The sequence below is a fragment of the Odocoileus virginianus genome, chromosome 19 (genome assembly GCF_023699985.2).
Source record: "Odocoileus virginianus isolate 20LAN1187 ecotype Illinois chromosome 19, Ovbor_1.2, whole genome shotgun sequence".
Classification (NCBI taxonomy): domain Eukaryota; kingdom Metazoa; phylum Chordata; class Mammalia; order Artiodactyla; family Cervidae; genus Odocoileus; species Odocoileus virginianus.
Window position 1 is genome coordinate 7,187,295 of NC_069692.1, and position 20,623 is coordinate 7,207,917.

General features: G+C 36.3%; 1 long non-coding RNA gene across 1 annotated transcript in view; it reads left to right on the forward strand.

The window, feature by feature from the left end:
- Nucleotides 1-19,240, forward strand: part of LOC139029684 (uncharacterized) — a 297,875-nt gene extending 278,635 nt beyond the window's left edge. The window contains exon 3 of the long non-coding RNA XR_011481875.1: nucleotides 18,759-19,240. This is a non-coding gene — a long non-coding RNA (uncharacterized lncRNA). The remainder of the gene's footprint in view (nucleotides 1-18,758) is intronic.
- Nucleotides 19,241-20,623: the final 1,383 nt, after the last annotated feature.

The window sequence follows — 20,623 nt, forward strand, 5'->3', positions numbered from 1 at the left end:
GCAATTGAGGCCACGGGCTGCAAGTACTGAGGGACTGAAGCCCATGCCTTCGAGCCCGTGCTCCACGACAAGAGAAGCCCCCACAGTAAGAAGCCCGCACACCACAACTAGAGAGCAGCCTCTGCTCGCCACAACGGCAGAAAAGCCCATGTAGCAATGGAAATCCAGCACAGCCAAAAATAAATAAATGCAATTATTTCAAAAAGAGAAAGCAGATATTAGAGCTGGAGAAGCATGATGGGTGTCAGACATAGAGTATGAGGAAGCACAATCTATTGGAAGATGGTTTTTGCAGTCTGAATATGTGAGAATCCAGAAAGAGATTTAGATTCCAAATTTAAAATAGGTTACTGTTGGAGGTTAGGATGAAGACTATAAACATCAGGAGGGTGTAAGTGGCTTGTTTTTATACTGTGCTGCCTATGTGATGCTGGGCTGCATCCATAAAATTAGAGGAAATTGTAGGGTCAGATGGCTGTAAGACAAAGCTGAAAATACCTTAGCTCCCAAAACATTTTACTGTGAAAATTGGCTCAGTTATTTATAATATTACTTTATACTTCAAGGATGCCTAGCAAAGGCTGCTAATAGGTAGAAACCAATGCAGGGCCATTTTGGGGGTAAAGTCCTTAGCTCAATTTTTTTCCCTAAGCTGGCCTACTGTGCTTATTTCCTCCTCTTTCAAATGGCTTTAGTGATGCAGCCTGCTCTCTTTCATTCATGGCCACTGCATTATTTTCTCACTTCACTTATTAATTTTCAGCACATATGTACTGACAGCATATTTTGGACAGGTACTTGGCAAGAAATGGATAGAAACAATCATGCTTTCTGTCTCTATGGAGTATAAAATTCTAGTAAGAGAGATAGACATTAAATCTGTGTTTCATGTAAAAAATGCAATTTTGGTATTTCTAGGAGTTGGTTCAATGTAAATTTTGTTACATTTTGGATGAATAATAGTGAGTTAACATTTATAAAGTGCCTATTCTGTGCTAGGTACTGTGTTCAATACTTTCCATGTGTTATACAATTTAATCCTTACAGTATTTTATGGTATTATGAGATAGGTGGTTATCATACTCATTTCCAGGTACAGAAATTCAGACTTAAAAGAAGTTAAATATTTTTCCCAGATGCACATGACTTGGAACAATAGCAGGGTTTAAGTTCATAGTAAGGAGAAGAACAGCTCTCCTTTCTCTCTCCTCCTTTTCCCCGATCGATCCTGCTTTCCAAGGACAAAGCTATCAGAATTGGAACAACTCTGAAGCTATAGTTGGTTAGTACCTTGGATAGCTCCCAGGGTACAGTTCCCAATTGAAGTTCAAGGCCTCCTTGGGTCTTTTATTCTCAGAGCTTTCCAACTATCTGCTAGAGTTTGCCTTCTACCTTTCACCCTTCCATATTAAATATCTCTGGATGTTAAAGAGGCTCAGTCAATCATTTGATAATTCACTCATCAACATTTATTTCAGAAAACGCTATAATGAAAGGGCAGAAGGGGTATATATGGAGGCAAATAGGTCAGTATAGTGCCCGTGATGAGGATGCCTTCTCCTCAGTTTTCTCCAGTACCCCTCTGCAACCCAACATACATATCATCCATTTGAAGAGAAAGACAGAGGTCTTTAGCTAGGAAGGTATTATACAGAGACCTAATGACCCCAAGAGCTCTGGCAGAATTATAATAACACAATTTGAACAGTTAATTGGGAGTCTAACCAACAAGGATTAAAAGTAGAAACTTAAAGTAATTTAACAACATGGGGTATAATTGGTTTCTTTTGTGCTTTGCTCAGTTCAGCCAAAGATATGATGCAATCATACATTTGCTCTAAAATATAGATTGCTTTTCTTCACAGAACTACAATGAGCAATCTAACCATATTATATATATATATATATGTATATATATATAATTATATATATATATAAAATTTGTTTATAAACTTAGCTGATTCTGATCTTATGATTACTTTTGTAGAAAAAAGGTCACTTTGTTGCTTCATCTGTGAGTAGGAATAATGAGAGGAAAATGCCTGATTCATCTTTTCTATTTTTCTAGGGAAAAAATGCTGCCACTTTTTCTTTTCATACACACATAGTAGCTGTTTTGCCTCAAAAATTTCCCCTTAATTGATTAAGTTTCTGTATGTGTGTTTTTTCCAAACCTCCAACAAGAAAGGATTACCAAAGAATAGAGCAAGTTATGAATAATGCGTGGACTTCAAACACTCTCTTCTTTGAGGTCACTGCTAAACCAGATGCATGCTATCTGTCTTTTATTCTGTTCTATAATCCTATTGACAAGCTCTTGTATCTGTTCCTTATCACATTCTGGAAGGAATTCAGTGAAGCAACTTTGAAACAGTGGGAAAAAATAACAAAACCAGATCAAGACTCTCATGAAATGGCATTTTAAAGAAAAAATAAAATCCCACATATTTTAAGTAGTTTAAAATATCTTGATTTTAGTTTGGAACCTTTACTACAATTGGGCAATAGTACTAATAAAACCAATCTGCTTTAATTCATTTGATCCTTGCAAGAGAAAAGAAATTTTTGGTCTAATTTATAGATGTATTAACTGATGCTTATAGAATATAAATTCACTCAAGGCAGGTGAAGTTAAGTATTCTGACTTCCTTTCTGAGCTATTTCTACTTCATTTATAAGTAGAAATATTTATATTTCATTTATATTCATTTATAACATGCTTCATTTATAATAAAACTACATTATCTTTTAAAACATGAAATAGAATATCATAAATTAAATTATGAGGCAAAAGCAATAACCAAACCCAAAATCAGCATTAAATACTCAACTGTTTATAGTTGATTGAATTATATGATCCTAAAAGTGCTCAGAGCTTAATATAATATACCACTTATTATAAAACTAAATTTTTGAATGTCGACTAATGTAGAGAAATTCTTTATTGAGTTACAGAAAAACAGTTACCTTTATGTTAACATGCGCTACATTAAAAACATATTATTGATTAAAAGATGTGTTTCCATTATACATACAGATAATTTATAGTCAATTATTATAAAATAAATGGAAATTTCTAACATTCTTTTAAAAAGATATTCTTTTAAAAAGGTTAAAGTGAGTCTTTAGAGTGTTTTCCACCATTACTTTGTTTTAGTATATCTATTCACATAAATAGTGCAAAAGTATTTGTGAGCAGATTATAAAGCACAACTTAGGATATGAAAGTTGGAGAAGTTCTCAAGATCACAGATTAGAAAGACCTTGAGTTCACTTGCTGTCATGGGTGCACCAAAATTGCAACTATTTACAGAACAATTACTGAAGAAAAGGCTAGAACCTATCATAACAGGTATTTTGCAAGTAAAGATGGGCTTTCCAGGTGGCACTAGTGGTAAAGAACCCACCTGTCAATGCAGGAGACATAAGAGATGCAGGTTCATTCCCTGGGTTGGGAAAAATCCCCTGGAGGAGGTTGTGGCATCCCTCTCCAGTATTCATGCCTAGAGAATCCCATGGACAGAGGAGCCTGGTGGGCTGCAGTCCATGGGGTCACAAAGAGTTGGACATGCCTGAAACAACTTAACATGCACAAGTAAAGCTATAAAGAAGGAAACAAAAGGTAGGATGGGTGGAGTCACAGTATAGTCAAGACCCATAACTCTGGGTGGAATTCCCAACTAGGAGAATAATTATAAAGGCACAGTTTCTCCTAAAAGGCAAAGGGTTTGAGCTGACATTGGGCTTCCGTCTGGGGATCCTGCACTGATAAGATGAGCCCTCCAGAACATTTGGCTTTGAAAGCCAGTACAGTTTACTTTGAGGGGAACCAGAGGCCTGTGGCTAGCAGAGACTCCTGTTGAAGAGCTCACATAAAATCCTACAAGATCCCAGACCTAGGGCAAAAGCCTTAATTTGAAGGGATCTGGGGTCAGCCATACTTCCTGATCTTGGAGGGTCTCCTAGAGAGGCAAGAGGCAACAGAGCTCATGCTAGGGACATAGGCACTGGTGGAAGCTACTTCAGGGGGCTTGATCTACCATGAGGATCCTGGTACTAGCAAGTGCTTCTTTGGAGTCCTACCTCTAGCTTATTAACCTTGGGACCCAGCCCTGTCCCCACCCACCAGCCTGCAGACACCACTGCTTGGACACCACAGGCCAAGAAAATAATTGCACGGACACATAGCTTCCTCCACCAGCAGACAGGCTTCATTAAAACCACTGAGCCCACAGCTGCACCTGGACATGGCCTTACCAACCAGAAGGCTCAGGAACTAACACCGCATGCCAGTATGTGGGAACTAGACCTGGGAAGCCCAGGGGCCTGTAGCCAGAGACTCAGGGACCCAGGTCTACCCACCAAGGTGCAGGCACCAGCCCCGGGACAACTACAGACCCACAGCCTCTTATGGCAGGACTCAGCCCACTGACCAGAAGGCCAGAATCAGCTCTGGGACTGGCAGGGCCCCAACCCTCAGTTGGTCAACACAAACTTTGGACACTTGAAGCCCAGCACAGAGCTCTGCCCACCAATGGGCCAGCCATTAACCCTAGGACCTGTCTTCACACTCCTGGGCAGACACCAGCCCTGAGATCTCCTGGGCTCCAATTACACCCATCAGTGAGACAGCACAAGCTCTGGGGCTCCCCAAAGACCTGAAACTAGTCACCCTGCCAATCAGTGATGGGCAGCTTCTGTACAGGCAGGACGTGGCAACAAAACAGAGCAAGAGCGAGCCATGCCTACCATGCTGCCCACAATAGTCAACCTGCCACAGTAGAAAAGTCCATGAAGTCCAAAAAGGGGGCACCCCTAGAGCATATAGCTCTGGTGACCCTATGATGCATAAGATGAATCCTACAAAAAAAAGCCACTTCTCCAAGATCAGCAAACAAAAGCAACTTACTAGATACATAGAAATAAAAACAGCTTGTTAGAAAAAATGAAGGGACAGAGGAATACGTTCATAATGAAGATAAAACCCCAGAAAAATTAAGTGAAGTGGAAACAGGCAATCTACCTGAGAAAGAGTTCAAGGCAATCGTGATAAAAATGATCATAAGGCTCAGAGAAAGGATGGATAAACAGAATGAGAAATCAAGATTATCCTTCTCACTCCACCCTGGCACCTTGGCTGGATTGGTCATGGCCATGGCCATAGTCACCAACCAGAGCTGTTGGTTCTGCAGCTTCTCAAAGGCTGGTCACAGCTCCTTTCTTTGTATCTGGCACTGGTGCCTCCAGCCTACCCCAGAAGTTAAAAGTTTTTAACAAAAAGAAAGCATTAACCAAATAAAAATGAAGAAAGCAGCAACTGAAATGAAATATATTCTGGATGGAATTAAGAGTAGATTCATTGAAATGAAATGGATCACTGAGCTGAAAGACAGAGTCATGGAAATCACGAAAACTGAGCAGAAAAAAGAATTAAAAGAAAGGACAGTTTGACAGACCTCTGAGACGACATCAAGCATACTAACATTTTCATTACAGGGGTCCCAAATGGAGAAGAAAGAGCAAAAGAGACAGAGAACGTATTTAAAGACTCAGCTGAAAACTTTCCTAAGCTGAGAAAGGAAACACACATATAAGCATAGGAAGCACAGGGTCTCAAACAAGGTCAACCCATGAAGGACCACCCCAAGACAAATTGTAGTTAAAATGCCAAAAATTAAAGAGAATATTAAAGCAACAACAGGTTACATTTAAGGGAACTCCCAAAAGCCTATCAGCTGACTTTTCAGCAGAAACTCTGCTGGCTAAAAAGGCTTGATATATTCAGACTGATAAAAAGGAAAAACCTGAAACCAAAAATATTTGGCAAGGTTCTCATTCAACTTTGGTGGGGAGACCAAATGTTGCAGATGAGCAAAAGCTGAAAGAGGTAAGTACCACCAAAATAGCTTTATAAGAAATGTTAAAGGGACTTCTCTAAGAGAAAAAGAAAAGGTCACAGTTAGAAACATGTAAATTATGAAAGAAGAAAGCTCATTGGTAAAGGCAAACATATAGGAAAGGTAAGAAATTAACCACATACAAAGCTAGTAGGGAGGTTAAAAGACAAAAGTAGAGAAATCATCTGTTAAGCCATTGAGGGATACACACAAAAAATAGATATTAGTAAATCATGATGTCAAATATAATAACTGTGAGGAAAATGAAAGTGAAAGTCGCTCAGTCTTGTCTGACTGTTTGTGACTCCAGTACATGGAATTCTCTAAGCCAGAATACTGGAGTGGGTAACATTTCCCTTCTCCAGGGGATCTTCCTAACCCAGGAATCAAACCCAGATCTCCTGCATTGCAGGTGGATTCTTTACCAGCTAAGCCATAAGGGAAGCCCAAGAATACTGGAGTGGGTAGCCTATCCCTTCTCCAGGGGATCTTCCTGACACAGGAATCAAACCGGAGTCTCCTGTGTGGCAGGTGGATTCTTTACCAGCTGAGCTACCAGGGAAGCCTGATCATAGGGGAGGAAAATAAAAATGCAAAGTGGTTAAACTGTGTTTGAAATTAATAGCTCAGCAACTGGGACTTCCTTGGTAGTCTGTGGTTAGGATTCTGTGCTTCCACTTCAGGAAACACAGGTTTGATCCTTGGTTGGAGCTAAGATCTTGCATGCTGTGCAATACAGCCAAAGAAAGAAAAAACAGATCAGCAACTTAAAATAATAATAATCATATATTTATATGACCTGATTAAATTTAAAAGGTTTTGCACAGCCAAGGAAACCATTGACAAAATGAAAAGAATGCTTAATGAATGGGAAAAAAATGCTTGTAAGTTTCATGATGTGTAAGGGATTTTCAAAATATATGAAAAACTCATATAACTCAATATTTTAAAAATCCAATTAAAAATGGACAAATGCACAGAAGACCTGAGTAGACAGTTTTGCAAAGATAGCAGACACAAACCTGAAAAGATGCTCAACATCACTAATTATTAGAGAAATGCAAATCAAAAGAACAATAAAATATCATCTCACACCTGTGAGAATGGCTATCACCAAAATGACCACAGTAATAAATGTTAGTGATAATGTGGAGAAAAGAGAGCTTTGTATACTGGTGGTGGGAATGTAAATTGGTGCAGCCTCTGTGGAAAACCGTATAGAGGTTTCTCAAAAAACTAAAAATAGCACAATCATATGAACCAGCAATTCCATGGCTGGACATATATGGGAAAACGCTGATGAAAAATTACATGCACACCAGTGTCATAGCAGCATTATTTATAATAGCCAAGGCATGGAAGCAATCTAAGTGTCTATCAATAGATGAATGGACACATAAGATGTAATAAATACACACGCAATGAAGTACTTTTCAGCCTTAAGAAAGAATGAAATTTTGGCATTTGCAACAACATAGATAGACCTGGAAGATATTATGTTTATATCAGAGAAAGTTTATATATATTTATATATTGTATAGATAGATAGGTATGTTTAAAGTCAGAGAAAGCCAGATGCTGTATGTTGTCACTTATATGCAGGATCTAAAAAATCAAATTAGTGAATATCACAAAAATGTAATAGATTCATAGATACAGAGAACAAATTAGTGGTTGCCGGTGGAGAGGGTATAAAGGAGGGCCAAGAAAAGGGTAGGGAATATAGGAGTACAAATTATTATGTATAAGTACATAATATAAAGATATATTGTACAGTATAAGGAGTATTGCTAATATTTTATAATAAATAGAAATGGAGTATAATCTATAAACATTTGAGTCAGTATGTTTTACACCTGAAGCTAACATAATATTTCAGTGCCATGATACTAATAATTTTAATTTTAAAAAGTTATAAAGTCAGTGAAACATATTTCTGTGTTACCAGTTTAAGGTTATTGCTGAAAATGATTATTGCTACTGAGCAACAGTGATTATATAAAAGAAAGTTAGCACTGGGCATGTCAAATTTAAAACTAACACAATCTTGGTTTTGCTCACTGAATTAAATTAATCATGAAGAATATTTTTTTGGTCAATCTGAACTTATCCAAGGATTTTCTCCACTATAAAATAGCTGTTTTAGAATATTGTATCCTAAATCATTTTTAATAAAATATTAAGAAATATATACAATATTGTATATGTTCTGTGTTAATAACCTTGTCAAGTCTCAAAAGCGTTCAAACACTAGAAGAATAATTATTTTTAAAAATTGATACAGTCTCATTTTGAAAAAAAGCCAAGCAATTCATCAAAGTACAAAAAGGGAAAAATACATTCAGAATTTCATTACCCAGATGCAATATATAATTAATAGTGCATCATACTACATTTTTCCCTATGTGTGCATACATATTTTTTTGTATGGATGGATAGGGTTTTGATTAAGACTGTTTTCAACTGCTAGTTACTGAAAGCTAAATCAATAGTGGTTTAGGTAAATACACCCCACATAACAAGTTAGAGATGGTACAGTGCTTCAGTGATGAAATAAAAACTGTATCTTTTTGCTGTGTTATTATTAGTATGTCCTTTTTTGCCTTGTGGTGGTAAAATGGCTACTTTACATCCTGGCATCTATTCAAGGCATGAACAAAAGGGAATGCTGGCCAGAGTTATGTATCTCCTTTAGTATCAAAGAAACAAACAGTTTTCCCGGCAAATCTCATCTCCAGCAGATTTCTATTTGTGACTCATGGACAAGAACTATGCAACAATTCCATTCCTAAATGGAAATGAAGCTGAAAAAGTGAGGAATTAGCTTGCAGCCTTTATAAGAAAAGATTTTAAGGTAGAAATAGTTTAATAAAAAACCCATAAAAATGAAATCACGTTTAATTTTGCTATTTTAAAGTAAAATATTTTAAATTTAGTTTTACAGAAGGAAAACCCCAGAGAGTAAAAGTCAAGGAAATATTGAACTTTTTCATAAATATATTTTCACTAAAATACTAATTATTTTTTAAAATGTACTTGTAGGGTTAGAAAAAGTCAATGAAAACTATTAACAAGTTTATATTATTATGTTTTTTAAACACCACATTTAATTTTTTTACTTAACTGATTAACTTATGATATAAAATAAGTTACCATAAGTTTATGTCACTCACAGCTTGATTTGTAAATTTATATTAATTGGCAGCCTTACATTGGGATATTGAACATTTACATTCTTTTTATAATTGTAACTCCCACAGTTACATGTTCAAATTGATCAATGGTTTATCCAGACATTGTATGATGACTTTTCCCTCACATTTATTTACCTTTGACTCTTAATTACCTTGATTACTTGATGAAACTTAAAAAAAAATTACACATTCTTAGGTGTTAAATTCTCCAAGTTACTTAGTCTTTGATATTTTAAGAAATCGCTGCAGTCACCCTAACCTTCAGTCACCCTGATCAGTCAGCAGTCATCAACACTGAGGCAAGACCTCCACCAGCAAAAAGAGTATGACTTCCTAAAGGCTCAGAGGAGAGTTAGCATTTTACGTCAATAAATTAGATGGTAAAGAATCCACTTGCAATGCAGGAGACCTACATTGACACTTGGGCCAGGAAGATCCCCTGCAGGAAGTCATGGCAACCTACTCCAGCATTCTTGCCTGGGAAATCCCATGGACAGAGGAGCCTGCTGGGCTACAGTCCATGGGGTTGCATACAGTCAGACACAACGGAGTGACTAACACACTAGAACACTGTATATTTTTTAGACATAATTCCATTGCACACACGATGGACTTCAGTACAGTGTAAACATAACTTTTATATGCCTTAGGGAACCAGATTATTTGTCTGACTCATTTTATTGCAGTATTCATCATTTTTGGTGGTCTGGAGCCAAATGCACAATATCTTTAAGATATGTATGTCTATATCTATTCATTGCTTTTATGACTAATAGCCAGAGTGCCTGCTTGTAATATCTTGAGTCATAATTTTTTTCACTCATAGCATAAGCATTCCTACTTGTCTTTTGGCATTGTATGTTGCTATGAAGAAATATGGGTTAGCTTGGTTATTATTTTCTTTATTTAGATGAATTACCCTTTTTGCTTGTATTCTCAGAAATAGGTAACTACTTTTAAGTAATTAAGACTCAAATTATGTTGTTTTATGGTATTTGTTTTCAAACTGCTTTAATTTCATTTAATCTTCCAGCAAGCCCATAAAAGAAATATTATCTCTGTCTTTTATAAGACTAAAATTCAAATAATATAATTGATTTTTCTAGTTCTTGGATATAATTTTAAATTAAAATTAACCACACCCACTCCACCTCCCCCCCAATAAACTAACTCCAGATCCAGTGCTCTTTCTATTATATGGCTTTGTATCATGGTTATGAAAAGACTGCCTCTGGTTGACATCTCTTTGACCTTTCATGATTTAATCTTGGTAGGATGTATGTTTCTAGGAATATGTTTATTTCTTCTAGATGTCCAATTTGTTGGTGTACAAATGTTCATAGTATTCACATGATTCTTTATATTGTGTGATATTATTTTTAATTTCTACTTTTTCAATTTGTAATATTATTGATTTGAGTTTTTTCACCTTTTTTCTTGATTCTTCTAGGTAAAGTTTCATCATTTTTTTTTTTTATCTTTCCAAAGAACTAACTCTTGGCTTTATTAATATCTTCCATTATTTTTCTAATCTCTGTTTATACCTGTTCATGTTTATTTCCTTCCTTCAGCTAACCTCGCCTCTTTTGTTCTTTTTCTAGTCAAATAGTGCATCTGTACCCCAACTCCCTTTTCTGTATCTGATTCCCATAAGCTGAGTTCTGAAGATTCTCCCAGTGATTCCTCTGAGATGAGATCCAGAGTAGGACTCCCACAAAACATCTCACTAGACTGAGGAAGCTAGATGTCCACCTTGTGTTTTTGTTTTTTGTGTTTTTCTTCATAAATATACTGGAGAAACTCTAGGCCTGGGGAAGCCCTCTTGGTGTAGCTGTGCCATTTTGAAGGAGGGGTGACACCATCAAAGTGTAGCCATTCCTGCTACTCTTCCTATGGGGTCCTTCTTGGTCCCTGATATCCAGAAAGGTGCTTTAGCATTACCATCAAGTTCTGGGATTTTCACACTGGCGTCTTATCTATGGATAGTTGCTACTTCATATTTGACTAACATTGGGAATGACATCACTCCTATGTTGACTATTTTAAAGAAAGAAGCAAATGTACTTAGTGAGAAATAAGGAAAATCTGTCCTTGGTTTAAAATGCATGGTGTTAAAATGCATGGTGGATAACAGTTTGTAAATCAATGAAAATAATTTAAATTTATTTCTAGAAAAACTTTTCTTATATTTGTATATAAAAATGAAATACTGAGTTAGTAACTTTTATATTTTAATGTGCATGCTAAGTTGCTTCAGTCATATGTGATTCTGTGTGACCTATGTACTGTAGCCTGCCAGGCTCCTCTGTCCATGTGATTCTCCAGGCAAGAATAATTGCCATACTCTCCTCCAGGGGATCTTTCCAACCCAGAGATCAAACCCACATTTCTTACGTATAACCTGCATTGACAGATGGGTTCTTTACCACTAGCACCATATATTTTAATGGAAGGAAATAAATCAAGAAACACATGTAGACTGTATGGTGGCCAGGTAAAATATATGTTATTATAAGAGCAGTGGTTCAGATAGTTTCATAATTTTTAATGATTATTCTTTTTATCAATATATTATATGCCTTACAGAGAGTTCATTAAGTTTTCAGTTATTACAAGACTTTAATCTGGGAATTTACACCTTATTCAGAGGGTATATTTTGCAGAACTAACATGTTGCCTGTTCTGTTTTTAAAGATGGAAAAAATAATATGCAGGGATTAAGAAAATAAAGAACATTATATTTAGAAATATAGGCTGGATGATTTTAATTCAGTTTCATTATTTTCCTGTGCATTGGTGGAAATCTGAACTTCAACTTTATGTAACTCTTCCTAAATGGCATGGTAGAGTCATAATAATTTCCATTTTTATTAGAAACTAAAATAAGAGGGTGAGAGAAAATTCAGCTAATCTACAGAGTGATAACAGTGCTGTGTCTTTTTCCCATCCCTTTTCTGAGACAGACAATCACAGAAAGTTAGAGCTGGAAGGAAACCGAGAGGACAGTTAATAACCCCCTCCTCCCATCCTTTATTTAAAAAGAAACAAAGATTAATTGCTTACTGGGGCTAATAAAGTGAATGAGGTTTCTTCAGTTCTATTCAAATGCCAGTTAGGATTGGATTGCAACACCATAGCTTGTTGAAGAAAGATCAATTACTACTGCTGGTCCAGGCCACAGTCAACATCTAGAAGTACTGGGAGGTCATTGTTGTTCAGCCTCTCAGTCGTGTCCAGCTCTTTGCAACCCCACGGACTGCAGCACACCGGGCCTCCCGGTCTTTCACCATCTCCCGGAGCTTGCTCAAACTCATGTCCATCGAGTCAGTGATGGCATCCACCATTTCATCCTCTGTCGTCCCCTTCTCCTCCTGCCTTCTATCTTTCCCAGCATTAGGGTTTTTTTTCCAAAGAGCTCTTTGCATCAGGTGGCCAAAGTATTGGAGCTTCAGCTTTAGCATCAGTCTTTCCAGTGAATATTCAGGGTTAATTTCCTTTAGGACTGACTGGTTTGATCTCCTTGCAGTCCTAGGGACTCTCAAGACTCTTCTCAACACCACTATTCAAAAGCACCAATTTTTTGGCACTCAGCCTTCTTCGTGGTCCAACTCTCACATCCATACATGACTACTGGAAAAATCACTTTAACTCTATAGACCTTTGTCAGCAAATAATGTCTCTGCTTTTTAATACTTTAAGTTTGTTATAGCTTTTCTTCCAAGGAGCAAGCATCTTTTAATTTCATGGCTGTAGTTACCATCCACAGTGATTTTGGAGGCCAAGAAAATAAAGTCTGTCACTGTTTCCATTGTTTCCCCATCTATCCCCCATCTATTTGTCATGAAGTGATGGGACCAGATACCATGATCTTCTCAATCAGAAGGCTGAGCAGCCTATATTCCTGCAAGAAAAGTTAATCAGAAAATGAGATGAAAGAGAGACACAAGTGCAAGGAAGTAAAAGACTGTGCTGGCTTCTTCTCTGTCACTCTGCCATCAAATAGATGGTGGCTAACCTTAACTTTTGTCCATCTTTTCTGTTGTTGCAGATGAATGTAAATCTCACTACTTTAGGCCAGAAGACATGTTGGTGACAAGAAGGACTTAATCCTTAATTGAGAAAACTCTACTCAATACTTTTAATAACCTGTAAGAGGCACAGTGGTAAAGAATCCATAATGTAGGAGAATCAAGAGACTCGGATTTGATCCCTGGGTCAAGAATATCCCCTGGAGTAGAAAATGACAACCCACTCTAGTAGTCTTGCCTGGAAAATCCCATAGACAAGTCCATGGAGTTGCAAAGAGTCAGACACGACTGAGTGACTGAACTAAGCTTGCATGTATAACTGAATCACTGAGTTGTACACCTAAAATTAACACAACATGGTGAAACAACTATACCTCAATTAAAAAAGGAAAAAAATGGTGGCTTATTTTTGCTATTTTAATGCAATCTGATTATAATAATGGGGTGTCTTCACATACAAAATCCTATTCATCTTCCAGATCTATCTCATATATGCATTCTGTAATTGCAGATTCAACAAACCTCAGATCATATACTATTATGCTTGGTTGAATCCATGGATGCAGAATTTGAAGATTCAGATTATGGGACTTGAGCATACATGGATTTTGGTATTGTGGCAGTTTCTGAAACACACTTCCCACTGAGGGATGGCTGCACTACAATAAGTTAGTGTAAATTCATCAGAGATAAGATATAAATATAAAAAATTTATGTCATTGATAATTATAATATAAATATACATTATATTGGGCTTCCCTGATGGCTCAGTAAAGAATCTGCCTGCAGTGCAGAGACCTGGGTTTGATCCCTGGGTCGGGAAGACCCCCTGCAGAAGGAAATAGCAATCCACTCCAATATTCTTGCCTGGAGAGTCCCATGAACTGGGGAGACTTGCAGGCTACAGTCCATTGGGTCACAAAGAGTCAGACATTATATTATATATTACATTATATATATTATTATATAATACATTATATTATAATAGCTCTGTCAACCTTCACAGCTTGTCTTTCATGAATCTTCTCTTGAAACCAATAATAGAGGAAGGAAAAAGAAGTTGAGATAAAAGATAACATAGTCTAAATTTAAGCTTAGAGGAGCATGTAGTTACTGAAGCCCAGTGCCTTCACTGCTTTAAATTGATGGGCAATGGGTAAACACAGGTAAACAAAGAAAATTTGATTTACCCACTCTTAGTTCTTCTTTAAAGATAATATTAGTTGATGTTATTTTCCAGTGCCAGGTGAAAATTAATATGACTTCTACTCCCACCCAATAAAGTAGGTCATATTCTCCCTTGGGGTCTACTTGTTGTTGTTTTTGATTTATTAAACCCAATGAACTTTGGCACCAACTAAGGAATTGATCGATCTGGCATTACTTTAGTCGCTCCTTGCTTTCCAGTTATTTGCTATCATTTTCTAGCTATGAAATGTAAAGCTAGCCAAGTAATCTGCCTCTTAACCCAGTCACTTTAGTTCCTGGGCTGAATCCAATCCCACACATGGACGAAAACAAATCGCATTTGAATTCTCAACCAGGGGAAATGTCTTTCTGGTGTGACCCAGAAGAGTTCTGAATAGCAAAATTGTGTTATGAGTAAGGTTTGTTAATATCCAACGAGTTTGGCAAGGTATCACTTCTTAGTACCCCATGAGGGGACTATGAGTGTAAAGTAGGATCTTATGCAAGAGACTACAGTTTATTAGTCATATTGACTTACCTTATAAAACCAAAATTATTATCTCTCAATTGTTTTGAAGACAGCTGCAGCTAACACGTCTGTCCCTCTGGGTACTCTGAGACTTGGGTTATATTTTCTCAACTCTTTGGAACAGTTTAGACCCTGGCTACCACACTGCTATGCTGCAGCAAACAGATTATTCAGAGCATATTATTATTATGATTCACCACACAGAGGGAACTTCAGATTTAAGAAATTTCCAACATCTTATAAAATGGAAAACTGTAAAACAGTGGTGTAACCATCTCTGCTTTTACTGGGAAGGAATTATGTTGAATGGAGACTTGGATTTGAGATACTGATTTTTTTTTGATAAGGAAAGTTGATTCTTAGAAGAGAACAGAATAGTCTGAATGTAAGAATATAAAAAGGAGACTCCAGTTTCCTTTTCCCATTAGGATGCAGATATCATGTTGGTAGTTAACACGTGTGTTAAGAATGTCCTATACTTATAGTACAATGATGACTAATTGTAAAATAACATATTCCACTTCATTTTTTATGTCCTTGTAGTATTTATTCCTTTTTTCAAAAGTTGAATTTATTAGTATAGGTCAGGGGTTAACAAACTTTTCCCATAGAGGGCCAGGTAAGTAAATATTTTAGATTTTTTGGCTGTACAATATCTGGTACAAAAACTCAGAATTTGCTATGGTAGCTTAAAAACAGCCAGAGGCATTGTGTAAATGGATGTATGTGCTTGTATTTCCCCATTTTTTATGTCCCAGACAAGGAAGAGAATGAAGGTGGCCTTTACACCGATGGTTTACAGTTATTCCCAATTTTGACAAAAGAACAGAGATCAACTCTCTTAGGTTCTTAATCTTTGTTATATTTTAAAAAATATCCTAGGGTCTTAGAATTATGTAGAATTGTTTTTGTGTGACTTGAATCACCTGTGTAAAACTTGCAGCAGATTAATTATAAAGATTGTCTACTTGTGAAACATTTTGAGGTGTCTTAAGACTCAACTCTAGTTTTGGTTAACATATAAGTAATTTGACAGTTCGTTTATTAATATAAATTATTCTAATATTATTTTTATAATTTTACATAATTTTAATATATTCTATATTCTGTGAATATTCTCCTATGAGGCATCTAAACACCTTCACATTTTCTCTGTTACTACATCAAACCTGAGTTTCATATAGGAAGTTGTTTGTTAAGGTCTCTAGTGAACATATTCATACAATGTCTGAATTATTCCTGAATCACAGTGAGGAAACTTCTTTAACAATAGATAATTAGGGATTTTCATAGGCTAAGAGGAGAAACTTGGCAAAGGTGGTTGCCTGGGCCATTCATCCTCTGCTCATAGCTCTTTCAGTATTAGATGTTATTATATAAAATAAACCAATTCATTTACTTTGCCCTAAAGTGCATATTTGCCATCTTTGTTTTTTTATATATTCAAAAAGGCAAATAGACCAATAAGTTTCCTTGGTTTTGTCTGACAGACTTCTGTTATTTACTCTACTTTAAATTTCCTCTCATTTATCTCTTTGTTACAATATAAATGGCTCATGATCAAATCCTTTTTTTAAATTTGCCAGTTGCATTATTTGACAATGTCCTAGAATGTCAGAGGCAAAAAGACTTAAAAGACATCTGTTTTCTCTCATCATTTACTGCAGATTGTGAATATTATCCATAGATTTTTTAAAATATTTTTTTGATGTGGATCTCTTTTTAAAGTCTTTATTGAATTAATTACAATATTGCTTCTGTTTTATTTATTTTGGCCAATGGGATCTTAGCTCTCTGAGCAGGGACCGAACCTGCACCCCCTGCATTGGAAGGCAGAGTCTTAGCCACTGGACTGCTAGGGAAGTCCCCTATACATAGTTTTAAGCATTTTTCTTTTTCTATTGGAGACTCATGGGCATTTTACACTCATATTATTGCCAGCAAATAATAGGCAGAGAACTGTTACTTGGCTAACGATTTAGCACATAGTAAATCCTATATTAAAACAATTTAAAGATATTACTTACTAAAAGTAGACTGTTTATAACTACTGAATATTCTACTTACATTCTTTTCATATAGTGGTGTGTAATATTCAGAGTGACATACACCCACATTCTGAGTTTATTGAATTTAAGCACAGCAAAAGATTTTTCTTCAGCGAATGTTAATAAGAGGCAGAAAAATCCATGAAATTTACCGTTTGTTAAGCTGTGGTTTTTCTGCCCTTTTCAGTGTGCTTTGCATTTTTTGTTAGTAGTTTACTATACACTCTGTTAATTAAAACAAAACAAGGACCTTCCAAGGGACAGAAAGAAAGAGAGGAAAGAAATCATACTATATGGCTTAAATGTTTTAAAAAGAGTCAATTTTCATTGTCTTTTTACTGATATCCAGTGGTAGCCCAATAGGAGTGATTTAAGTGCACACAATACAGGGATTACATTTTTTTTTGTGTGTGCTAAGTAGCTTCAGCCATGTCCAGCTTTTTGCGATACTATGGACTGTAACCCACCAGTCTCCTCTCTCCATGGGATTCTCCATGCAAGAATACTGGAGTGCTTCCCATGGACTTCTCCATGGAATCTTCCCAACCCAGGGATTGAACTTGCATCTCTTTTATATCCTGCATTGGCAGGTAAGTTCTTTACCACCAGCACCACCTGGGAAGCATTTTCTATAGATAAATTAAAAAAAATAATGAAACTGATTCTATATCTTTAAACACTACATTGTCCTGCCATTCTAAATAATGTCAATGATTAAATTTTTTGTTTGCCTAAGCTCTAAATAGGGAGGGATTGCCAAACTATGCCCTATGGGCCATATCCAGAATATAACATAATATTGTTATATATATATACATACAGATACACATGTGCTAAACACGATATTGTGCTATGTTGGTTGACCAAAAATTGTGGAAATTATTCTCTTTTTATATAACTACCCAGGCTTTCCAGGTGGCTCAGTGGTAAAGAATTGGCCAGCCAGTGCAGGAGATGCTGAAGACCTGGGTTCCATACCTGGGTTGAGAAGATCCTCTGAGAAGAAAATGATAACCCATTCCACTATTCTTGCCTGGAAAATTCCATGGACGGAGGAGCCTGGCAGGCTACAGTCCATGGGGTTACAAAGACCAACCCTGCGAATCACCAGCAAACTATTCTCAGTTTTGCTTTTGGCCTGCAAAAAAGCCTAAAAGTTTTACTATTGGGCTCTTAAAAGAAACTGTTAACCCTTATTTTAAGCAATTGTTGTGCTTAATGTCTCATTTCTATGTATGTAATATATAATAAACTTCAGATTTAGTAATGAGCACATTTTGATTATTTATCTTTTAATAGCATTGCTACTTTGGGAAGAAATTGTAAAGAAGGCTCCCAACACTCAAGCTTACAGTAGTTTTGAGTAAGTTTGTAGTGATTTGGAACCATCTGAGCTACCTTTGGGTCCTGTCAGTACCTCTAATCCTGTGGTACTACATGTTCTTATATATAAACATTTTAAGTAAACAATGATAGCACATTGATTATAAATATAAACAGATCTACGGTTATTTCAATTGTGCCATTCTCTGTAACCACAAAAATATTTGCAAGCAACAATTAACTTTCAAGAGTGAAATACAAAAATCTAAGATGATTCCCCAATGATTGGTGATGGACAAAATCTATGAAGAATATTAACTGTATAACAGTAAAATGTAAGGAAATTGGTATTTACAGAGAAAAAGGACACAAATATTAAAGAACACTCTTATAAATGACAAAAGATGATCTTACACTTCCAGAAGAAATAAAGACATCTAAGTTGAATGTAGTCACTGTTTTTACCAAAAGTTGAATGTTTTTTCCTAAAGAAGTGGACCAAATAATGTCAGTGTTTGTCATCATTTAATCTTTTCCTCTGATTTTTACAGGAGGAGAAGAAAATTTGGAAGGTTTTACAGGATGTAATCAAGATTTATGATGAGTTTTTCTGGTGAAGACATTTTAGTGAAACTTGTTCAAGTACAAAGGCATTTGAAAGCTGCTAGAACCAATCCTGATGCAATAAGGCCTTCAATAATATTGCAGATTCTGAAATTCAGTGTAAAATGGGGTTTTCAGTAATTTCTACCCAGCTTGTTTTTAACACTTTTCTAACTTATTCACTTGTCTGGTGATTCATCAGTTAATTAAATAAACATTAATAAAAAAGTTTTTTCCATCATCTGTGAATGAATATAGATGGACAAAAATCTGGCTATATACGGCCTATTGAACATGTAAAGAAAATCTATATCCATAACATCATTGATAATTACAATATTAATACTATTTATGACAGTTCAATATATAGGTATAAGTTTTTTCCTACTCTGTCAAAAATACATGAATTAAAAATCCTTTGCTACTTTAATTTTTTTTCCATTTATTTTTATTAGTTGGAGACTAATTACTTTACAATATTGTAGTGGTTTTTGTCATTGACATGAATCAGCCATGGATTTACATGTGTTCCCCATTCCAATCCCCCCTCCCACCTCCCTCTCTACCCGATCCCTCTGGGTCTTCCCAGTGCACCAGGCCTGAGCACTTGTCTCATGCACCCAACCTGGGCTGGTGATCTGTTTCACCCTAGATAATATACATGTTTCGATGCTGTTTTCTCAAAACATCCCACCCTCACCTTCTCCCACAGAGTCCAAAAGTCTGTTCTGTACATCTGTGTCTCTTTTTCTGTTTTGCATATAGGGTTATCATTACCATCTTTCTAAATTCCATATATATGTGTTAGTATGCTGTAATGGACTTTATCTTTCTGGCTTACTTTGCTCTGTATAATGGACTCCAGTTTCATCCATCTCATTAGAACTGATTCAAATGAATTCTTTTTAATGGCCGAGTAATATTCCATGGTGTATATGTACCACAGCTTCCTCATCCATTCGTCTGCTGATGGGCATCTAGGTTGCTTCCATGTCCTGGCTATTATAAACAGTGCTGCTATGAACACTGGGGTACACGTGTCTCTTTCAGATCTGGTTTCCTCAGTGTGTATGCCCAGAAGTGGTATTGCTGGGTCATATGGCAGTTCTATTTCCAGTTTTTAAAGGAATCTCCACACTGTTCTCCATAGCGGCTGTACTAGTTTGCATTCCCACCAACAGTGTAAGAGGGTTCCCTTTTCTCCACACCCTCTCCAGCATTTATTGCTTGTAGACTTTTGGATAGCAGCCATCCTGACTGGAGTGTAATGGTACCTCACTGTGGTTTTGATTTGCATTTCTCTGATAAAGAGTGATGTTGAGCATCTTTTCATGTGTTTGTTAGCCTTCTGTATGTCTTCTTTGGAGAAATGTCTGTTTAGTTCTTTGGCCCATTTTTTGATTGGGTCATTTATTTTTCTGGAGTTGAGCTGGAGGAGTTGCTTGTATATTTTTGAGATTAATCCTTTGTCTGTTGCTTCGTTTGCTATTATTTTCTCCCGATCTGAGGGCTGTCTTTTCACCTTGCTTATAGTTTCCTTTGTTGTGCAAGAGCTTTTAAGTTTCATTAGGTCCCATTTGTTTATTTTTGCTTTTATTTCCAATATTCTGGGAGGTGGGTCATAGAGAACCTTGCTGTGATTTATGTCGGAGAGTGTTTTGCCTATGTTCTCCTCTAGGAGTTTTATAGTCTCTGGTCTTACATTTAGATCTTTAATCCATTTTGAGTTTATTTTTGTGTATGGTGTTAGAAAGTGTTCAAAAGAAGAATTGAACTGGAGGAATCAACCTGCCTGACTTCAGACTATACTACA